The 13,231-nt window shown below is 37.4% G+C and overlaps 1 long non-coding RNA gene across 1 annotated transcript; it reads left to right on the top strand.

The window, feature by feature from the left end:
* The first annotated feature begins 5,615 nt into the window (after positions 1-5,615).
* On the top strand, positions 5,616-9,301 carry LOC116872322. Its single transcript, XR_004383628.1, has 3 exons — positions 5,616-5,646; positions 7,312-7,447; positions 9,182-9,301. It is a non-coding gene; the product is annotated as an uncharacterized LOC116872322 (long non-coding RNA).
* Positions 9,302-13,231: the final 3,930 nt, after the last annotated feature.

The following is a 13,231-nucleotide window of genomic DNA, read 5'->3' on the forward strand; positions in this document are numbered from 1 at the left end:
CAAAAATTCAACCGAGTAAATGTTAAAGATCTAATGGGTTTTATTAATTGATGTAGGAATGGAGGAGCATTCCGTCTAGCAAGTAGAAGGGAGCTCCAAAGGACTATAGAAAAGGAAAGGTTTAAATGTAGAGAGGGAGTGGAGGAGAGGAAGTTATAAGCAAAAAATCCATCATTCTAGGTAAGGTCACCTTCCTAGGGGAAATGAAGGAGTCTATCAAGAAATTTCCTAGTGCTGGCCAGAAAATTCTCATGTTGATTGGTCAAAGGTTACAGTTTCAGGCAGTTGAAACTGCAGTAAGTTTAGGTGTTAAGTCTGGGTTTACTGACCTTGGCCCTTAACCTACATGACACCATTTTTTGGTCTGTGGTTTTCTTTTTAACAGAAGAATGAACTAAGGTACTATCATGATCATTTTTGCAATCCAGTCAGTTAATAAACAGTGACTGCTTGTAAATTGAAATGTAAAACGAAGAGCAACACCGGCCCCCACCTCCCCAACCCTCCCCAAATCAGGTTATATGATTGACCAAAGAGAGAATGGGACAAGTACTCACCCAATTCTTCATATTTGTTACCTAAGGGAGGTAGAGGGGACTTCCTTCCTTCCTTCCTTCCTTCCTTCCTTCCTTCCTTCCTTCCTTCCTTCCTTCCTTCCTTCCTATCCTCTTTCCCTCCCTCCCTCATTATATAAGAAAAGGGAAGACACAGGAGAAAAGAAAAAGTGGATCACCACTTTTTCTCCCTCCAGTGATGGATGTTAGGTGAGAAAAGGGCTGGATACCAATATGGCAGCCAGCCTCATGACCTCCCATTTTAAAGGGAGCAGAGGGCTTCTTCTGACTTTCTGAACACAAAGATTTGGAGAAGGATGTTGATTGAGGAGGAGGAGAATGGTTAGACCACCCATGTTGCCTATGGTTACTGACAGCACTTCTCCTTTGAAGAGTTGTCTTTAGGTTTTCCAGGGCAAGTCTTCTCCTAGTTATGAACGTCTATGAAGCAATATCCTGCTTCAGGAGAAGTTCTGCCCTTACCTGTGCTAAGCTCATGTTCCTAGAGTGGGAAGGTTAAAGTCAGCAGGTGATTATTGATGGATAAAGGTACTTCTACTCAAGGTATGAGTGGAAACTTCTTGATGAGTCAAGAAATTTGCCAGACGTCTATGCCTTTCTCCTCATCCCACCCACAGAGCTAAGCACCAATGTGTGTGTGGGTGTCACTGTTTAAAGATTTTCTAGGAGAAGAATATGGAGCAATAATATTTGAAGTTATTAATCCATGCTTTTTCTTCTCTTTCTCTCTCTCTTTATCTGTGTTTGTATCTATATATTTTCTATATATCTATATCCATATATCTATATCTATGTCTGTATCTGTCTTTTCCTCCTTATTTGTGCAAATAGTTGGTGCTGGGGAAGTGTGAGCCAAGGTGATATTTCTGCCTATTAATTTCCAATAATGCAAGTCTGAAGAAGTCAGGCAAGATTACCAGAAAAGGCCAAATGGAGGACTTGTGGACAATGACAAGTGTTTGGGCCAGAAACATAGTGGGAGGTGAATTTTCCAAGCTAGAAGGAGATTCGCTGGGAATAGGGCAGTGTAAGGAGAAGGGAGGAATCTGTGGAAACAGGGAGATAGGGTCCTTACCTAATTTCCAACCATATAAAGAAGAGAATAGTAAGACCCCATAGAGGAAATATCTGCTTGGAATTGTGACAAAGGAAATCAAGAGGATCTGTTCTTCCAACAACAAACATTTTGGAATTATAAAAAATGTTGCAGGGTGCCTGGGTGGCTCAGCTAGTTGGCCAACCAACTCTTTGTTTCAGCTCAGGTCATGAACTCAGGGTCGCAGAGATCAAGCCCTGTGTCAGGGCTCTGTGCTCAGTGGGCAGTCTATTTGAAATTCTCTCTCTTCCTCTCCCTCTGCCCTTCCCCCTACTTCTATGCCCTCTCTTTGTCTCTTTCAAATAAACAAATATTTTTTTTAAAATAAGGAATTTTGCAATGAGTATTCTAGAAGTGTCCTTGTGCAAGAGTTTTTCTGTAATTCATACTTCAGAAGTTGACTTGCTGGGTTAGTACCTTTAAACTTGCTAGGTATTATGAAAATGCTTTCAAAATCATACCGATTTGCTCTCTCAATCATTCCCTGTAGTAAAACTTCACTGTTCATTAATCATCAGGAATTAACATTAATAATTTGAAAGTCCTGGTTACCCGACTTCCTCACCACTACTTACTTTTGAATTTTTTCCAGTCAGAGGACATGAAAGAGTACCTTGTTTTAATTTACATGTTCCTATTACCAGCAAGTTACATTTTTTTTTTTTAATATCTTCATTGGTCATATAGAGATTCTCTTCTGTGAACTAAAGGTTTATATTAATTTCTTTTTTGGTCTTTTGTCTTTGTCTTACTTATAGGATATTTTTCTTTATTATAGATTAAATTATTTCTCAAATACATTGTAAATATTTTCTCTGTAGCTTGCCTTTAAACTTTGTTTGTGCTTTCTAATGTATAAAGATTTAAAATGTTTATGTTATCAAATGTATTCATCTTATAGTTTATCCTTGATGGTTTAGTCTTTTTTTTTCTTCATAGACTTTATTTTTAAAGGTTTAGTTTCATACAAAATTGAGCAGAAGATAGATTTCCCATATACCTCCTCCTCTAACGAACGCATGGCCTCCCTCATTATCAACATCCCTATCAGAGTTGTATATGTGTTACAACCGATGAACCTTTATATATATATATGTATATATATATATATATATATTTTAAAAGATTTTATTTGTTTATATGACAGACACAGAGATCACAAGTAGGCAGAGAGGCAGGCAGAGAGAGAGAAAGGGAAAAGCAGGCTCCCCGCTGAGCAGAGAGCCCAATGCAGGGCTCAATCCCAGGACCCTGGGATCATGACCTGAGCTGAGGCAGAGGCTTTAACCCACTGAGCCACCCAGGCACCCTGAACCTTTTTATATTTTAAGAAATCTTCCATTACTTCAATGTTATAAGATAGTCTCCTACATTTTCTTCTAGAACTTTTAAGGGTTGCTTTTAGTTTTTAATTCTTTAGTCCATGTGGACTTTCTATTTGCTGATGGAATAAGGAGGAATTTAATTTTCAGATATATTTTTAAATTTGTTCCTTAATCAAATGGAGTCAGCCCATCCTGTTAACAGATTCAGCTGCTGCTCTACTGAAAAATCCAGGTCAACAAAGCAGCTCCTAGCAGGCATCAGGACCAGACATTGTGGGTAAACCACTGGGCTCATGGATAAGCCTCAGACACCAAAGAGCAAACTAGTGGTGCTACTTGGGTGAGTTAGTGGTGTGACTTCTGTGGAGTCTCTCATGCTGGGGACATTGGCTAATGGGAAACCGGGAACATCCACTGATTGAAAAAGGATATAACTGCATTGTCCTCACAACTGGATATTAGGATCTGGACCAAAAGAACAAACGAACTAGTAAACTTAGCTGCAAAGATGGTGGAACTAATGTATCCAAAGAATTTTTTGAAGTGAATGTAGATAAGCCAAAGAAATAATTTTCTGAATAATGTTTCTTTTCTGTCATATCACTAATTTACTTAGTATATACTATAATCTAAGTTCTTAAAAAAACTGAATATAGTGGAAAGGAAAAATCCCATTTTGATTATTTAGTTGGAAAAAGTAGAAACAAAATTTATATTATTTCTCTCCACTTCCAAAGAGAAAAAAAATCAATTTTAATAATTTGAGTGAAGATTAATTCCATTTTTTCCAAAAAGTAAAATAATTACACAGAATTTCATGGTAATCTTAATATTTATACAGATTTTAAAAGAAAAAAAGGAAAACCTTGACTTACATAAAGCACTTATACTGATGACTTCTGAAGTAAAAGAATGATATCAAAATTTAAAAAAATATAATTCAGAGTCCAGTGTAATGTCTAAGATGAGTGTCAATTTAAGTATTTGAAATAGAGAATGATATTTGTAATAAAATTAAAAATAAATTAAAAGAATTAGCTGGGAATATCCCATATGCATTATAAATACCCCAGTTGGAGTAGGTAATTTTTCTTATTATTCCACAACACATGGCATTCTTTCTATGAATGACATCAGTTTGGAAATACCCTGTGGTTTTCTGAGTTATAAATGGATATGTCACTATGAACTCCTGATTATATTATGATTCATACTTTCACTTCTGTTTTTTTATGCTATCATTTTGAAAAGTGAAAATGAAACTGTTTCATTGGCCAACAGTGCACAAGGGAGAAGAAAAAGAAGGTTGAATGTAATGATTTACAAAATATTTAGGCATTATTGTCTGAGAATATTGTGAGAATAATATCTTAAGGAAAAAACAAGGTAGTTATGACAAAAATGCTCTCAGAGATTTATTCTGAGATTTAATGATTATTGTTAGTTCTGCTTTCCATAGGTACTTCACTTACGATTTCATTTGAAATCTATCTTATCTATCTCTTTATCTATCATCTATTCATCTATCTATCCATCCATTCACCTGTCTATAATTCTTTTAAAACTTTTTTTTACCCATGGAAAACTGGATTATGAACCCTTGCCTTCTACCTTTAGAATTTGTTCTCTTAACCAGTACCCTATGAGAAAGATGATGATAGATACTTAGCTAGATAGATAGATGCTAAATAAGAAAGAAAGAAAGAAAGAAAGAAAGAAAGAAAGAAAGAGAAAGAAAGAAAAAAAGAGAGTGAGAGAAAGCAAAAAGGAAGGAAGGAAAACAGGAAGGATGGAAGGATCATATGGAAAGTTCCAACAGGATTCCAGGTTTGAGAGACTATATTGAGACTTTAGGTTTCCTTAGGGCATGGTCATACCTGCTCATTGCTGTGTCATTTCCTGGCACATGGTAACATGCAACAAATATTTGTTGAATAAAAGAATACAACAGGAGAAAAACAAATTCTTGCACATTATGGTTTTCTGTGGAAAACAAGAAGAAAAAAAATGTCTTCTGAGGTCTCAGCACTAGAAAGCACTAGAAAGGATCTGATACTTCATGAAGTATCAGGAATCTAATGAGATCCTTCTCTTACAAGATCCTTCCAATGTCCATGCTCCTACCATGAGGTATGAGGTTGAAGACTTGATGGCTCAATGTTGTGTGATTCATTATTTAACATTACTTGGAAAATGAGAAGTTTGCCAGAGATTATAGACCCTTTATAAAGATTAATGTGATTTTAAAAATCTTTCTATTAAATGTGGAATTTACCTTCTTGGGCTGCCTGTCACAAAATGGGAGTTCATATCAAGGAATTATGTTTTATGGGTTAACATGTATTTTCCTATAAATGAAGTGATTCCTCACCTTCAAATCTCCCTTCCCAGATCAAATATTTTTTTCTACCCTACACTGCTTTTATGCTTGTATTTCAGATTTATCAAATCCTTTAGCTTAAGGCATTGAAGAATGATCTTTATATTGCCTGTTTTTATTTATTTACTTATTTATATTTTTTAAGGAATTTTTTTTAAAGTAGGCTTCATGCCCAGCATGGAGCCCAATGTGGGGCTTGAACTCACAGCCCTGAGATCAAGACCTGAGCTGAGATCAAGAGCTGGATGGTTAACTGACTGAGTCACCCTGGTGCCCCTAAAAATTTTATTTTTAAGTAATCTCTACATTCAACATGGGCTTGAATTTATAACCTGAAGATCAAGAGAAGCATGTTCTACCAACTGAGCCAGCCAGCTTCCCCATATCACCTGTTTTTATCATCATTAACACCTTTAGAGTAGTCTGACAGACTAGTTAGCCAGTCACTCTTCAGATTTCTAAGAGGTCAGAACACAGGAGAGATATGATTGTATAATGGTAAGGAGTAAAATAATGCCTAGAGGGCAGCACATTTATGAAGACCGTTCAGGTAGGAAATATAAAAGTTACTCCTTCCAAAAATTGGAGAGCCCTAGAACACTATTTAAAAATATTAGAACATCCTAGTGTCAGTTATACCAAGAACCTGAGATGAAAACTGAGAATGTGTGGAGAATAGCAGTGATACTAATAAAATGGTTCTTGTTTTAAGCCGTTATGTTTTGTGATAGTTAATCAGCAATAGACTGCTGGAACAGAATTGCTAGAGATTAAATTGATATTAATGAAAACAAAGTCAAGTGGTGATATTCTCTTTTTAAATTAAGGACATTAAAAGGAGAACTATGGAAGTCATCTTACTGAGACAGAATAGCTTATGAATCAATAAAATTTGACTTGTAACCTGTTAAATGATTTTAGAAGAAATAGTGTGTTCAACAGAAAGGCAGTTGGTCAGCCTGGCATGTGAAAGAATAAAATGAAGAATTCATGAAGTACACTTTGGCAGAGAATTCTAAAGAAATTTGTCCCCAAGTTTTGTCCTGTCTGATACTAACTGTTGAAAGTATAGCATTATTCTTTGCTTGATGCCATTGAACATCTTGTTTAAATCAACCCCCACTTACTCTGAATTCATTTTCACTAAGCAATATTTTAATTATATTTTGACTTCTGATATAGGTTTACAAGGAAGGAATGCTTTGGCTAGAGGACCCCTTGGCAATTGTATCTTTCATCATTAGTGTTTTTTCCCCCTGGCATATATAGAAAAAGTCTCCCGAATCTAGCTGGCATGTTACAATTCCGAAGTTTGACTAAGTCTGGGACACTGGAAAGATTGAGTTTTCAAAGACACAAGACTGAGCAGTGGAGTTTGGGCTGCGGTGGCCTTCCCAAGGCTGCTGCCTCTTGGAGGAGTCCTCCTGGCCTCATCACTTGTGGGGACAGTGTGCAAGAGTATCTGGTAAGATGTGTGGCACAGAGTGGTGTCCCCAAAACGTTAGTTTCCATTCCTGAGTGTTTTCTCTAACAGCTTATACAAAGAAGAGGCAGAGCAGGGGGAAAAAGAAAGCAGTCTGCGAAGGGAATGCTTTATTGACATATTAAGCTCTGATAGAAATCTCTTCCATGACAGCATATTGTGCCTTGTCAGATGTTACGGTTAACTGTATGTGACAACCTAACTGGACCACAGGGTGCCCAGACATTTGGCCAAATATTATTTTGGGTGTATCTGTGGGAGTTTCTGGATGTGATTAACATGTGAGTTGGAAGACTGAACCAGATTGCTCTCCCCAATGTGGGTGGGCCTCATCCAATCATTCGAAGGCCTTGATAGAACAAAAATTTGGCCCTCTTGCACAAAAAGAACTCCTTATGCCTGACAGCCTTTAAGCTGAGGCAACAGCTTTTTTTTTTTTTTCTTGCTTTCAGACTCTAACTGAAACATCAGCTCTTCCTGGGTCTTGGGCCTGCCAGTATTCAGACTGGGACTACATTCACCATCAGTTCTCCGGTGGTCTCCAGCATGTGACTGAAGATCTTGGAACTTGTCAATTTCCATAATCATGTGAGCCATTTTCTTGTACTAAATCTCTTTCTCTGTCTATATACATCTGATTGGCTCTATTTCTTTGAAGAACCCTGACTAAATAATCGAGTGTCTTTATCAAATGGCATATTACCAGAAAATTTTATTTTTGCCTATGAATTAGGATTTTTAAATATATTTACTGGCAGGGAAAAATATTTCATCTAAACTAGATTTTCTGTGACTTGTTGTAAATGTGTTTCCTATTTTTTTTTCTTTAATGAGGATACATCTCATCTCATTAACACTTGTCAAATTTATCCTCAGTAATGGAAAATTATATGCAGTAAAGAACTTAAAAATTTGGTGTACTCTTATGTCAGAGATGTCTGTGGTATATCTTTCCTGGTTGGTTTTATTTGTGATGCTGCCCTATTTCTCTTAGCTTAACAGGCTCTTCCCTCAAATCCCCAAACTCAAATCTGACTCATTTCTCCCCTGAACCACCCACTACAATGTCAACAGCTCCACAACTTGCAAGTCCTTCCAAAGTGTTTTAAAGAATGATTTATCAAAGGAAAATATACATCAACAAGTAGATATACTCCACCACAGCAGTGTAAGACCATTCATTAATTCCTCAGGCATATTTTAAGCACCTACCAATGTACGAAACTGGAGAAAGAAAGAATAAACACAGACCCTTTCCTTAAAGAGGGAAGATAAGAAAACACATATACGGACTAAGAGGGAAAGGAAGTACCCGATGTTTATTGAGCACCTATACTTTATCAGGTAGGTAGTCCATTAGAGGCTTTGCAGTGGATCTTCACAACAGCTCTCTGAGGTAAGTACTATTACCCCTCATTTGGGTATGAGAACACCTAGGCTCAGAGAGGTCCTCCTGTTAAGGGAAATTATAGCTCACCTCACTGAGCCTCAGTGACACAGTAGCGTTCAATCCTACCTCTTTTTCCTCCATTTTGTTGCCTTGTTCTAGATCCACCCTGCGTGTAAGGATAGCCACCAGCTTCATGTGGCTATTGAACACTTGAAATATGGCAAACCCACATTGAGAAGAGCTTTAGGTATAAAAGCCAGATTTCAAAGACTTAGCATGAAAATGTAAAATATCTCATTAATAGTTTTTATATTGATTACATGTAGAAATGTAGACATGATAATATTTTGGGTATAATGATGTATTAGTCAGTTTTCCAGAGGAACAGAACCTGTAGTATTTCTCTGCCTATCTATCAACAGAATGACAGGAGAAGGAGAGGGGGATAGTTAAACAACTGGTTTATACACATGTAAGGGCTGGCAGGTCTGAAATCTGCAGAGCAGGTTGGTAGGCTAAAATTCAGGTAAGAGTTGATACTGTATTCTTGAGTCTGAAATCAGGAGGGTAGAACAGGCAGGCAGGCAACCTGGGAATTCTAAGGGATTGAATTATTGCCCCACCTACACCCTGCCACTCTTTTGAAGATATGACCTTTAAAGTAACTAAAGTTGAATGGAGTCATAAGGGTGGACCCCTTATCTGACAGGTGTCCTTATGAGAAAAGTAAGAGATATCAGTGATGCATGAGCACAGAGAAACAGCCATGGAAGACACAGCAGGAAAGTGGCCCTCAGCAAGCCAAGGAGACCCCAGGAGAAACCAAACTGCCAAAACTTGATCTTGGACTTCCAGCCTCCAGAACTGTGAGAAATAAATTTCTATTGTTTAAGCCACCCAGTCTCTGATATTTTATTATTTTATTATGACAGCTCTAGGAAACTAAACAAGCAGGATTTCTATGTTGCCTTCTTGAGGTCAAGTTTCTTCTCTGGGAAACCTCAGTCTTTTTTCTTAAGGCCTTAAGCAGACTGGATAAGGCCCACCCACAGAATGGCGGGTAATCTGCTTACTTAAATCTGATTTTTTTCCAAAGATTTATTTATTTATTTGAGAGAGAAAGAGAGAGAGCATATGCATGAGTGGGAGGAGAGTAGAGGGAGAAGGAGAGAGACATAGAATCCTTAAGCAGGATTGAGGATTAATTCTGAGCCTGGAGCTGGACACAGGGCTTGATCCCAGGGCACCAAGATCATGACCTGAGCCTAAGTCAAAAGTAGCTGCTTAACCAACTAAGCCACCCAGTCACCTCTTAAATCTACTGATTTAAGTGTTAATCATGTCTAAAAATTTTTTTCATAGCAACATCTGGGTTGGTGCATGACCAAACAATTAGGTACCATAGCCTAGCCACAATGACTCATAAAATTAACCATCACACTTGGGCTCAATAAAATATACTATTAAAATCATTTCACCTATTTCTTTTACTTTTTAAAATGTGACTACTAGAAAATTTTAAATTGTGTATGTGGCTTACATTTGTCACCAATATTTATTTCTGTTGGGCAGTAGAGCTTGAGACATTTTTGAAAATAGCAAGTTTCATGAAGGGACAAATGCACAGGGTGCCATGGGACCATGGAAGAAATACATCGACATCCACTTGGGGCTGTTAAGGAGGGTTTTGCAGAGGTGGTGAGATCATTAAAGCACTAATTCTGGAGCCCGGATGCCTGGGTTTGAATCTCTGCTCTGTCAACCCACTAGATGGGTGGCCCAGTGCAAGATATTTACCCTCTTTGTCCTTTGTTTTCTTCATCTGTAAAGTGAGGGTTGTTATTAAGCCCTGTGCATGAGATCATTATGAGGGTTAAATGAATTTATACATTTAAGCATGAAAATAGTACCCAGGATAGGGAATCTCAACAAATATCAGTTACAGAAGGTCATGCTTGAGCAGAATTAGGACAGATGAGGGGCTGGGCAAATCCAGAAGGGCTTATTGAAAACGAATCAACTTCCAATGAGGGGGATATCAAACCCTCTTCTTTGGTCTTCCTTTACTGTTTTACCACAGGGAAATCAGCTGCAGGGTCAAATTAGTATATTTCATTCAGTGAATGAGTGGCATACACTTAGCAAGGTGCGTTTTGGTTCTCATTGTACCTGTTCTCAGCAGCACTCAGTTGTGCTGACCATAGCCTTTTTTTCAGAACATTGTATTTTTAGCATGATTGTCTCCTGGTTTTCTCCCACCTTCCTGGGTGTTTCACCTTTGACTCCTTTACACAGTTAGTCCTCTTCTGGACAAGCTCAATCCTTCTCTCTCCTTTTTATTCTATGCTTCCCCCTAGAACATCTGATGCACACTCATGCAAGACCTTAGTTAAAACAGATACTGCACATGACTCACAAGTTTGCATCTATAACCCAGACTTTTCCACTGAGCTTCCGATCTGAATACTCAAATACCTACTTGGTTATCTCTACTGTATGTCTCAGAGACATCTTACATTCAACAAGTTCTAAAATGCATTCACCTGCTCCTCATCACGTATCCTTAGTTCGTTTTTAGTGTTCCTAACTTGTATCTTACAAAGCCAGAAACTTATGAATTATCCCCATCCCTCTCCTTTATTCTCCATATTTAATCTGACATCAGGATTTACCAGTTCTACTTCATTTAATCCAAGGCTGCCATCATTTCTCACCTGGATCACTGCATTATATCACTGCATCCTTTTTGACCCCTTCTAATTTCTTGTCCACACTGTAGCCAGGCTGGTATTTTTGAATATTAAATTACATCATATCATTTCTCTTCTAAAAATATTTGATGGTTTCTCATGTTCATGGGATAAAGTAAAAATCTCTGGACCCTACTATCTCTCTAGCCCTATTTCATATCAGCCTTCCCTTCATTTAGCCACTTAGATGTTTTGTCATCTCCTTGTTCTAATCACATGCCTTCAGGCCATACGATCTGATCTATTCCCTCTGCCTGCACCCTCCTACCACATTCTCAGAAAATTACTCTCCTTCAGAAAATTTACAGTTACTGAGATTTATTTCTATGATCCTTTGGTTATTGTCTTTGTTCCCCCCATCCCCACCATCCCTAGATTATAAGCATTAAGAAGTTTCAAAGGGACTGTGTCTTTCTTTTTCTTCTGTTGTATCTTTGCTCTAGCAAAGTGCTGGCACATAACAGAAACCTGATAAATAAATGCATGGTTTCAGTTAGTGCTCACTTCAGCTCTGTCTTCGTGGTACTTTCATTCCTCAATTTACATGTACAGACAGAGGTTTAGCTGGTTCATCAACATTCCTTAGATTGCAAACCTGATAATGTGGAAGAAGTTGGAAATAAAACCAGGTTATGATGTTTTTACTCTTCTGTACAATAATTTGGATCTCCTTGTTTCTTAATATGGAGGAATAACAGGAATCATGTGACTATGTCCATCTCCCCCCTTTTTTTGTTGCTGGATTATACTGGACATCTGGACTCTTAGTGATTGTATTATTTCTGAACATGCATTTTTGTTCTGGAAGAATAAGTTGACTGGTTTTGGATGAAAGGTGATTAAGAAAAAATAACCTCAGATAGCCTTTAAACCAGGAACTCTAGATATTTTGATCAAGTGGAAGAAAAATATAAACTCAGACAATTGAGAAAAATCTTCATTAACCAATAAAAAGATTCTTCCAGATATATTGAAAAAGAAACAAATATATTGAGATAAAAAGCAGGATGATTTAATTTAAGTATATGAATAATATATCAGTAAAATTTTACCATCTGTACTTTTTTAAAAAAAGATTTTATTTATTTGGCAGAGACAGCCAGAGAGGGAACACAAGCGGGGGAGTGGGAGAGGGAGAGGGAGAAGCAGGCTCCCCACTGAGCAGGGAGCCTGATGCAGGGCTCAATCCCAGGACCTTGGGATCATGACCTGAGCTGAGGGCAGACGCTTAATGACTGAGCCACCCAGGCACCCCTACCATCTATATTATTAATAATTAAGATGACTTGTCTGGTTACACTCTTTTTATTCACTTGGACTACATGAAATTGCTGATACTTGACAATTTTTGACTACAAAACAACATTTTCTTTTGGATCAGTTTCTCATAAAGAGATATTGCCCTATCTCTCCTTTGTGTCCCAGAAAACATTTCATTTCTCATGAGCCCATTGAAAAGAGGTCAACTTTGATTGACTTTGCTGAATCAATTGACATTGATTCTCCTTCTTTCTCCATGACTGTGTCTGTATCCATCTTCCATCTGGAAGCTGTGGACCAGTTAGAAGGAATCTTCTATTTGATCAAGGATAATGAGGACTCATGTAGTAAAAAGAATAGAGGAGCTCATGGAAATCCAAGAATCTACCATAATTATAACTCTCTTTGAGAGAAAATGGCTTGAAGCAGTATCTTCCTACAAACTTTGATGTGACTCATGGCAATTACTCATGCTGAGTGGAAACAATGGACACAATGGATTAGACCAAGGATCAGGAGATATTCTGTTAGAAAGGAGACCAGAAAGCATGTTGACCAAGAGAGATGACCACATTTTTTGAATCTCCATTTTCTAATCTTTCCCTAAGAGGCCCTGCTATACTTTATTTCTCACCTATGAATATCCACGAAATTTTCCTTCCTGTAGCTTTCTAATAAAACTCTTATTTGCCCTTATTAAGGAAAACTTTTCCTTACCACCAAACAATCTCTAACCAAGACAAGAATTAAATGGGATGATGTATGTGAGTTCTTTTCTTTTGTTTTCCTTTGTAAACTATAAAGACAAAAATGAGGAGCAGCTATTCTTTCTTTCTCTTATGAAATTTGGCTTTCAGAATGGAAATTTATTTCATGTTGGCCAATTAGATTGTGAAAAACCAAGCAGAAGATGTTGCTTCAATGAAATATGAAATGCATGTTATTAAATGGGTTTTATCTTAAGACAATCAG

The sequence above is a fragment of the Lontra canadensis genome, unplaced genomic scaffold (genome assembly GCF_010015895.1).
Source record: "Lontra canadensis isolate GAN:19392208 unplaced genomic scaffold, GSC_riverotter_1.0 scaffold29, whole genome shotgun sequence".
In the NCBI taxonomy this organism is placed as follows: Eukaryota; Metazoa; Chordata; class Mammalia; order Carnivora; family Mustelidae; genus Lontra; species Lontra canadensis.